This window comes from Palaemon carinicauda, chromosome 15, assembly GCF_036898095.1.
Source record: "Palaemon carinicauda isolate YSFRI2023 chromosome 15, ASM3689809v2, whole genome shotgun sequence".
In the NCBI taxonomy this organism is placed as follows: Eukaryota; Metazoa; Arthropoda; class Malacostraca; order Decapoda; family Palaemonidae; genus Palaemon; species Palaemon carinicauda.
In genome coordinates this window covers 128,305,127-128,316,098 of record NC_090739.1, presented here as the reverse complement: position 1 = coordinate 128,316,098, position 10,972 = coordinate 128,305,127, and positions in this window count along the sequence as shown.

The window sequence follows — 10,972 nt, the reverse complement described above, 5'->3', positions numbered from 1 at the left end:
AGAGATTAACCATTTTGATTTTATTATCTGGAAGGCTGCAACAATGGGTTGTGAGGGAAACACAAGTGTGTGTCTTTCCTTTATGAATTGTTATGCTATACTATGCATATCCAGTGATACATAGTTCACTTGATACTCATGGAAATTTCTTCTCTTTACAGGAGGACCCTCCGAAGTGCGGAAATGTTTTCTGCAACGTCCGCAGCAAGAACCTCTGCGGACATGAGTGTTGTAGGAGACACGCAGCATGCGCTGTCTCCAAGGATGATCTCCAGTATTGGGACCCTCAGGTATGTACTGTATGCACTAACCTGATTACTGAGGCTTTTGATTCCCCTAGGACGGCGGAATCAAGGGATATAGCAAGGGAGAAGCTTCGTACCTGGGTAAGGGGCTTCCAAAAGAACACCTCTGGCCCTTATCTTCCAAGTGAGAAGATGAGGGCGTATCTTTTTCCCAAGGCATCAGCTGATGCAGTGATTCCCCAGCCTCAAGAGGAGATCCCCCAAGATCAGGTCCAGGTGGACGTTGAAGTCGCAGTCGCGATGCAAGACATCCAGTTAGATGACAGGATGTCTGACCTGGACGAGCGTTTGGAACAAGACCTCCTGGCAGAAGGTCAGGATGAAGTTCAAACCCCGGATGTCGTAGAGGATGAGGTCGACGAGGTGTCGACTACTCCGGTTCAGATTCCGGAGCCTATTCCCTCAACATCGGCCGGTCTCCCAGTAGAACTGGGACAGGCCCTCTCTTCGATTGTTGGAATGATCCAACAAATGCAGAAGGAGAATCAGGAGAAGGCGGCTGCTATGGAACTGCGGATGCAGTCCCTGGCAGAATCACATGGGCCCCGGAAAAGGCTCAATGTGAAAGACCTTCCCTTATGCTCAGATGCTAACCCATGGAGGTATGCTGAGCACATGCCGATGACGACTGGAAAGATCGTCATCTCGGATAAGCTGGGTTCAGTTCCCCTAGAGGAGGTGGAATTCTGGCCCAGCAAGGCATCATATCCGGACTGCTATGTCCGGCTGAGAAAAGAACCAGCTTCAAGGGAGGAGACAGAGCCGAAGGAGGTCATAATTATGGACCACGGTAAGGCTCAAGCCCTACTTTCATCCTCGATGAAAGAGAGGGGCTTCTCTAACTCGAAGGTAGCTGCATTGAGCAAGAAGCTCCCTTCTTTTGTGTCCTCTCCTGCTAGAGCCTTCCCCTTTTTACAGAAAGGGTTTGCGGCTGTCCTAAAGGCAGTCAAGGCCGGCAAGCCTAGCCCCTCCCTGGAGGAGTGTAAACCCTTGTCGCTGGCCCTGCCTATGGACCACAAAGACTGGAAGGATGTCCATCTGACGTTCTCAGTGGGAAAGTTGGAGGCTGATATTGCCGGACGGCAATTCGGCGAGGACCTCCCCAAGCTGTCCGACTCTCTTTTACGAAGAGAGTTCGAGACAAAAGAAAGACTGGCTGCCTCAATGTCTCATCAGACTACTCTTGAGACGATGGCAAGTGACCCCAAGGTCCATGAAATGTTCATGGTGGTGGCTAAGTCTCACCTAGCCACAGTGACGAAGGACCTTTATAGCTTCGTCAAGGCAAGGAGAGCTTGCAGGGAGTTCGTGTTCACCGGGGCTACGGTGAGACACGAGCCAAGGAAGTTAATATCCTCCAACATTTGGGGAAAAGACCTTTTCCCTACCGATGTGGTCAAAGAGGTTGTTGATAAGGCTGCCGTGGAGAATAGAAACCTTCTCCAGAAGTGGGGCCTGGCTATCAAAAGAAAGTCTTCCCCGGATGAGGGTCCTCAACCAAAGAGGAAGAATATGAGGACTAGGCTACCGTCTCGGCCAGCCAAGCCTTTTAGACAGCAACAGCAACTGCAATTGCCATTGCCTCCAGTGCCCCAGATGGTGGCACAAACCCCGACCACTTTTCAGTGGGTACCCCAGGCTGTGCCAGGTCAGTCCACCGCATTCACCCCAACGTTCGAAGGACAGTCTTCTTCCTTTCGTGCAAAACCTAGAAGAGCAGCCAGAGGCTCGTCTAGGCGCCCCTCAAGGGGAAGGGGATTCAGAGGTGGTCGTGGTCAGGGAGGCAAGACCACAGGACGGCAGTCCAAGTGAAACGATACCGGTAGGAGGGAGACTGATGAAATTTTGGGATCGCTGGACCTTCGATCCCTGGGCCCAAAGCCTACTCAAGAATGGACTGGGCTGGAGCTGGTACAGCACTCCACCCCCGTGCCTTCGGTTTTTCCAACACTCCACCCCCGTTCTGGAGGAGTACGTTCAAGAACTGTTGGAGAAAAAGGTGATCCGAAAGGTGAAGTCCATCAAATTCCAAGGGAGGCTGTTTTGTGTTCCCAAGAAAGACTTGGAAAAGCTCAGAGTCATTCTGGACTTGTCGCCACTCAACAAGTTCATAGTGAATTGCAAATTCAAGATGCTAACACTGCAACACATAAGGACCTTACTGCCCAAGAGGGCATACTCAGTCTCTATAGACTTGTCAGACGCCTATTGGCACATTCCAATCAGCCGCCGACTCTCCCCCTACCTAGGGTTCAGGCTACAACGGAGACTATACGCCTTCAGAGCCATGCCATTCGGGCTAAACATAGCCCCAAGGATTTTCACGAAGCTTGCGAGCGCAGCTCTCAAACAATTACGCCTAAAGGGAATTCAGGTAGTAGCCTACCTGGACGACTGGCTGGTGTGGGCAGCATCCGAGACCGAATGCTTGCAAGCTTCCAGTCAGGTGATCCAGTTCCTAGAGTACCTAGGCTTCAAGATCAACAGAAAAAAGTCTCGACTTTCTCCATCCCAAAAGTTCCAGTGGCTGGGAATCCACTGGGACCTTTTGTCACACAGTTTCTCCATCCCGACGAAGAAAAGGAAGGAGATAGCGGGCTCTGTCAAGAGACTTCTAGATTCCGAAAGGATATCAAGACGCGAACAGGAGAGGGTACTAGGCTCTCTCCAGTTTGCTTCAGTGACAGACCCAGTGCTAAGAGCACAGCTAAAGGATGCAACCGGAGTTTGGAGAAGGTATGCATCAAACGCGCGAAGAGATCTGAGAAGACCAGTGCCGCCTCGGCTACGTACTCTTCTCAGGCCTTGGTCCCAAGCCAGACATCTAAAGAAGTCGGTTCTTCTTCAGCCACCTCCCCCGTCGATGACGATTCACTCAGACGCCTCAAAGGAGGGATGGGGAGGTCACTCTCATCGGAAAAAAGTCCAGGGGACTTGGTCCAAGCTATTCAGGACCTTTCATATAAACTTTCTAGAAGCTATGGCAGTGCTCCTTACCTTAAAGAAAGTCTCCCCGCGTCACTCGATCCACATAAGATTGGTGATGGACAGCGAGGTGGTTGTGAGATGCTTGAATCGACAAGGGTCGAGGTCACCACCTCTCAACCAGGTGATGTTAGCCATTTTCCGATTGGCGGAAAAGAAGAAGTGGTACCTGTCGGCAGTTCACCTTCAAGGAGTCCGCAATGTGACAGCGGACGCTCTATCCAGGTTCACACCGATAGAGTCGGAATGGTCCTTAGACGCAGGATCATTCTCCTTCATTCTGAATCAAGTCCCAGAACTGCAGATAGACCTCTTTGCGACGAAAGACAACAAGAAGTTGCCCCTGTACGTGTCCCCGTACGAGGACCCCTTAGCGGAAGCAGTGGACGCGATGTCCCTCGACTGGAACAGATGATCCAGGATTTATCTGTTCCCTCCTCACAACCTTCTGTTGAGGGTCCTCAACAAACTGAGATCCTTCAAGGGGGTAGCGGCAATAGTGGCCCACAAGTGGCCGAACAGTATGTGGTTCCCCTTGGCGTTGGAACTACAGATGAAGTTTGTGCCGCTACCACATCCAGTTCTGACCCACCGAGTCCAGAAGTCGACTGTCTGCGCTTCATTACAGAAAACCCGGACCCTGCAGCTCATGATTTTCTCGCCCTTGCGGTGAGAAAGCGTTTCGGGATTTCGAAAGCCAGCATAGACTTCCTAGAGGAATATAAGTGCAAATCGACTAGAAGGCAATATGAGTCATCTTGGAGAAAATGGGTGGCCTTTGTAAAGGCAAAGAATCCGCAGGAGATCTCAACAGACTTCTGCTTATCTTTCTTCATCCACCTCCATGGCCAAGGGTTGGCAGCTAACACGATTTCAGTGTGTAAATCTGCTTTGATGAGACCCATTTTATTTGCCTTCCAGATCGACCTAGGTAACGAGATCTTTAATAAAGTTCCGAAAGCCTGCGCTAGGCTCAGACCTTCAGCACCTCCAAAGCCCATCTCATGGTCTTTAGACAAAGTTCTTCATTTCGCCTCCCTGTTGAGCAATGAAGAATGTGCGTTAAAGGATTTGACGCAAAAAGTTATTTTCCTATTTGCACTCGCGTCCGGGGCCAGGGTTAGTGAGATCGTAGCCCTCTCGAGAGAGGCAGGTCGTGTTCAGTTCCTGGATGGGGGGGATCTGAACCTGTTTCCGGATCCTACGTTTCTCGCCAAGAATGAGTTACCCACCAACAGGTGGGGTCCCTGGAGAATCTGCCCTCTGAAAGAAGATGCATCTCTATGTCCAGTAGAATGCCTAAAGGTCTATCTTCATAGAACTTCAGACTTCAAGGGTGGTCAACTATTCAGGGGAGAAACATCAGGCTCAAATTTATCTCTGAATCAACTCAGAGCGAAAATCACATATTTTATTCGCAGAGCGGATCCTGACAGTACACCCGCAGGTCACGATCCGAGGAAAGTTGCCTCATCCCTAAATTTCTTTAATTGTATGGATTTTGAACATCTCCGTTCATACACGGGCTGGAAGTCTTCCAGAGTGTTCTTTCGCCACTATGCGAAGCAAGTAGAGGAACTAAAGAGATCTGTGGTAGCAGTGGGTCGTGTAGTTAACCCTACTGTTTAACTCTGCGAGGAACAGTGGTCTTAATTGGGACGATTAAGTCCAGGGTGAGTGTGTAGGTACATACTGTACTACAAACTAAATGAGGGCACCGAGTGCCTACATAGACTGTTCCTTTTTCAAAGGTGAACCTAGCATAAGTACAGACATGTGTGCCGAGCGTTTCTAACGCTAATGTGATTGATTTGTAATACAGACTTTTATGACTTGATACCTCGGTATCTTAAAAAAGTGGCGTTTAATGGTTTTTCTTTCAGATAAACAAGTTCTGTTTACTATCATACTTATGCTTAAAGTTTTGGGTTATCCTCTTTTATATATATATATATATATATATATATATATATATATATATATATATATATATATATATATATATATATTTGTTGTTAACCTGTCTATTTATTGTCTGTCAATAAACTTGTTCTTGAGAACCTTGCGTCTCTTTCACCTGTGTCAATTTATTGGTATAATTGAGCATTTAATTCTATGTATCTTATCTGGGATAATTCTGGTAGAATTGTTCTGTTATGCAAGCTATGTTGCATTGGTTTATGTAGTCCCCTAATGGGAGGACTCCGTCCCATAAAGGGACGAGGGCGGTTTTATTAGTTTCTTCCTATGTGGATATAAACCTTTGTCCAATACAAGTATTGTGCGGATTACTGGTCAATATATATTGACGCAGTGGTTCTATACAAACTATGCTTTACTTAATATAGGGCGAGACCACTATATTAGCTTGCCTGGTATTCATACATAGGTATATGTACTCTTCGAGACTTTTCCAGAGTCTAGTAGGACTCTTCCCTGTAGGGGGCAGGAAGCTCTAACATAGTTTATAGTTAGTTGAAAAGATGTATAACGGTAACATCTTAGGTCTCTAGGTCTAGTCGACCGGGAAAAAATTACCTCCGGGGAGTACGGCACGTTCTGAGAATCCACAGATACAGTAATGCTCTGGTACACTTCCATCAGGACGACATGGCTTGAGCCCTAAAAACGGATTTTGAGCAAAGCGAAAAATCTATTTTTGGGTGAGATGGCCATGTCGTCCTGATGGACCCGCCCTTGCCTTTCTAAGAAAGGGCTGTAGGACCCCTCCCTACATACAGTATCTGTAGCACCTCGTGTACGCTACAAGGAATACAGATGGCGCCAGGATTGGCGCCAGGCACGCATACGAATCGGAGGATAGGGAAGCCTTGGGAGCGGCTCCCCTTTTTATTTCCCGAATTCGTATCTCGCCAATCACCTCCTACGAGACGAAATCTCTGTCCAGGATGTAGATTGCCATGTGGCGTGTCAAGAATACGTCCTCTGATATGTCGCGATATCCCTTTCACGAGGGATACTCGCTCCAGGAGTTAGAATTCTGGTACCTTAAGGTAAATTCTCTGGGAATATCGCCGTAGTTGTAATATACCCTAGGAAGCTACCCTATAGGAACTTCCATCAGGACGACATGGCCATCTCACCCAAAAATAGATTTTTCGCTTCGCTCAAAATCCGTTATATATATATATATTATATATATATATATATATATATATATATATATATATATATATATATATATATATATATATATATATATATGTATGTATATATAACTATAGATGTATATATGTATATATAGATATGTATATATAACTATAGATGTATATATATATATATATATATATATATATATATATATATATATATATATATATATATATATATATATATATAGAGCTATACACATATATAATGTATATATATATATATATATATATATATATATATATATATATATATATATATATAATGTGTGTGTGTGTGTGTGTATCTATACATATACATACTTCTTTTCGGTCACGCTAAGCTCTCCCTGTCCCTCAGGTACGGGGAGGAGAAGGAGTAGTCATACTCAGGTGAAGGGGGGTTGCGTGTGATTGTGCTTGTGTGTGCATCTCTATCTAAATATTTAGCAATTTTTCTTGACAAGTACAACCCTAGTTGGAAAAGCAGAATGCTATAAGCCCAGGGGCTCCAACAGGGAAAATAGCTCAGTGAGGAAAGGAAAAAAAGGAAAAATAAAATACACTGTAGACCAGTAACATTAGAAAAATATCTCCTATATAAACTATGAAAACTTTAACAAAACAAGAGGAAGAGAAATAAGATAAAATGGTGTGCCCGAGTGTACCCTCAAGCAAGAGAACTCTAACCCAAGACAGTGGAAGACCATGATACAGAGGCTATGGTATTAACACAGAAAACCGGATTGGTAAAATTAACTGCTGATAAAGATGAATAGATGAAGTGAATATAAAAGATTAGAAATAAAAGCTAAAAGACAATAAAAAATACGACCAGTGTAAATAGGCAATCAATTTGTTGGTAGTAGGCTGGGCAGGGCACCAGCCGCTTGTTGAGATACTACCGCTAGAGTTATGGGTCCTATGACTGGCCAGCAAGTACTACATTGGATCCTTCTCTCTGGTTACGGTTCTTTCCCTTTGCCTACGCATACACCAAATAGTCTGGCCTATTCTTTACAGATTCTCCTCTGTCCTCATACACCTGACAACACTGAGATTACCAAACAATTCTTCTTCACCCAAGGGGTTAACTACTGCACTGTAATTGTTCAGTGGCTACTTTCCTTTAGGTAAGGGTAGACGAGACTCTTTAGCTATGATAAGCAGCTCTTCTAGGAGAAGGATACTCCAAAATAGAACCATGGTTCTCTAGTCTTGGGTAGTGCCATAGCCTCTGTACCATGGTCTTCCACTCTGGTAGGTTAGAGTTCTCTTGCTTCAGGGTACACTCGTGAAAACTATTCTATCTAATTTCTCTTCCTCTTGTTTTGGTAAAGTATTTATAGTTTATATAGTAAATATTTATTTTAATGTTGTTACTGTTCCCGAAATATCTTATTTTTCCTTGTTTCCTTACCTCACTGTGCTATTTTCCCTGTTGGGGCCCCTGGGCTTATAGCATCCTGCTTTTCCAACTAGGGTTTTAGCTTAGCAATTGATAATAATAATAATAATAATAATAATAATAATAATAATAATAATAATAATAATAATAATAACTAAATGAAATGGTGTTCCTTCAGCCGAGAATAAAAGAAATATGAATTGTGGGGAGAATATCTTGATGATGGAATAATTGAAAAAAATTGTGTTTGCAAAGATCTAGGTACTTCAATCTGAGAAGGAAAATTAAAGGATAAAGACCTCCGCCACGGTAGCTTATTTCCTGACCTTTCGCTCTACGTTGACGTTGACCTTTGACCTGTGACAACGATGTCCAAACTGATTGCTGATTACGTGAATTGGACATGTTGGTTGACCGTGACCTTGACCTTTGATCATGACCTTCCAAAATTTAATCGTTTCCTGCTTTTTACATAACAGTAAGTGCCTGCAAGTTTCATTACTAACAGTTAATCCCTGCAAGTTTCATTACGCTACGATTAAAATTGTTAACAGGAAGCTGTACACAAACAAACACAAAATAGGAGATAAAATATAACCTTGCATCTTCGTTGGCGGAGGTAATAATAACATAATTACTACTACATGTGTTGAAGCTTCTGGCCAGCCGGCCACTTTAACCATAAATAAAGCTGTTTGATAACAAACGCACACACAAACACACAAACAGGGGATAAAACATAACCTCCCTCCAACTTCACTGGCGTAGGTAATAGGAAATATAACAGGTAAACATACGATGGTTTTCAGCATAAATTCCAACCTCCGTTCTCTCTTCTCTCAGTTCACACTGGACAGAGAGGAATGTCCTCTTTCATAAAGAAAAGTTAATCACATAATCGTATCAAATGGAACTCCGTTGCGAGCAGCTCTTCTAAGAAATGTTGCGTGGGGTTTTAATAACTGCTTTGAAGTGAATGCTTTTGGGATGAAGAGCAGTATTTCTTCCTACAACGACGAGCCACTATTTTTTTTTTCCATGAAGTAATTTCAGTTGCATATGGATGTAAATTTAGGAGTATGGGGGGTGTCTGTATTATTATTATTATTATTATTATTATTATTATTGTTATCATCAACATCATTATTATTATTAATAATAATAATAATAATAATAATAATAATAATAATAATAATAATAATAATAATAATATTAATATCAGTATTTTTTATCAGTATTTTTTTTCTATCAGTATTTTCTATCAGTATTTTTTATCAGTATCTTTTTATCAGTATTTTTTTTCTATCAGTCTTTTTTATCAGTATTTTTTTATCAGTTTTTTTTATCAGTATTATTTTTTATCTGTATTTTTTTGTCAGTATTAGCAGACTACGTATTACAAAATCCCACAAAAAAATGGAAAATAATATGACCGAGACTTACAGAATATCTAGTTGGTAGCTTATCCATGTCTATAAGCTAAGATAGATATCTCAGATAAGCTATGTTGCAATATCAGTACAGTAATATTTCTCTTTAAGGCCAAATCATCTGCTAAAAGCCGCAATAATGAAATTGGAAATAGATATGAAAGTTTTTTCAACTTGATTTATGAAAATCTGTTTCCCGAAGCCACTACATAAATGCCAGTATCAGGATAGTTTGAACAAATTCGTGAACATCAATGTATAAGCACGGCTGTGTATTTCCGTACTTCAAGCACAACTATACGCACGCACACAACCACTCAAAGAGACGCCTACACGTCAATCTTCACGCACACACATGTAATCGAAATTCTTATTCTTCTTTTTTGTCTGCAACTTTTCCCACTTGTATGTGGGGTCGATGTTTCTGGCCAGCGTTCTCCATCTACCTCTGTCCCACACTTCATCACCGGTTAATCCCTTTGATCGAAGGTCATCCTTGATACAGTCCATCCACCTTCCATTGGGTCTCCCTCTCCTTCTCGTTCCCTTTACCTCCATTTCCAATACTCTCCTCCCAATATACTGTTCATCTCTTCTCATGACATGACCATACCACCTCAGTCTACTTTCTTGGATCTTGTCTTTCTCGTTCCCTGTACCTCCCTTTCCATCACCCTCCTCCCAATATACTGTTTATCTCTTCTCATGACATGACCATACCACCTCAGTCTACTTTCTTGGATCTTGTCTTTCTCGTTCCCTGTACCTCCCTTTCCATCACCCTCCTCCCAATATACTGTTCATCTCTTCTCATGACATGACCATACCACCTCAGTCTACTTTCTTGGATCTTATCTTTCTCGTTCCCTGTACCTCCATTTCCATCACTCTCCTCCCAATATACTGTTCATCTCTTCTCATGACATGACCATACCACCTCAGTCTACTTTCTTGGATCTTATCTTTCTCGTTCCCTGTACCTCCATTTCCATCACTCTCCTCCCAATATACTGTTCATCTCTTCTCATGACATGACCATACCACCTCAGTCTACTTTCTTGGATCTTATCTTTCTCGTTCCCTGTACCTCCATTTCCATCACTCTCCTCCCAATATACTGTTCATCTCTTCTCATGACATGACCATACCACCTCAGTCTACTTTCTTGGATCTTATCTTTCTCGTTCCCTGTACCTCCCTTTCCATCACCCTCCTCCCAATATACTGTTCATCTCTTCTCATGACATGACCATACCACCTCAGTCTACTTTCTTGGATCTTATCTTTCTCGTTCCCTGTACCTCCATTTCCATCACTCTCCTCCCAATATACTGTTCATCTCTTCTCATGACATGACCATACCACCTCAGTCTACTTTCTTGGATCTTATCTTTCTCGTTCCCTGTACCTCCATTTCCATCACTCTCCTCCCAATATACTGTTCATCTCTTCTCATGACATGACCATACCACCTCAGTCTACTTTCTTGGATCTTATCTTTCTCGTTCCCTGTACCTCCCTTTCCATCACCCTCCTCCCAATATACTGTTCATCTCTTCTCATGACATGACCATACCACCTCAGTCTACTTTCTTGGATCTTATCTTTCTCGTTCCCTGTACCTCCATTTCCATCACTCTCCTCCCAATATACTGTTCATCTCTTCTCATGACATGACCATACCACCTCAGTCTA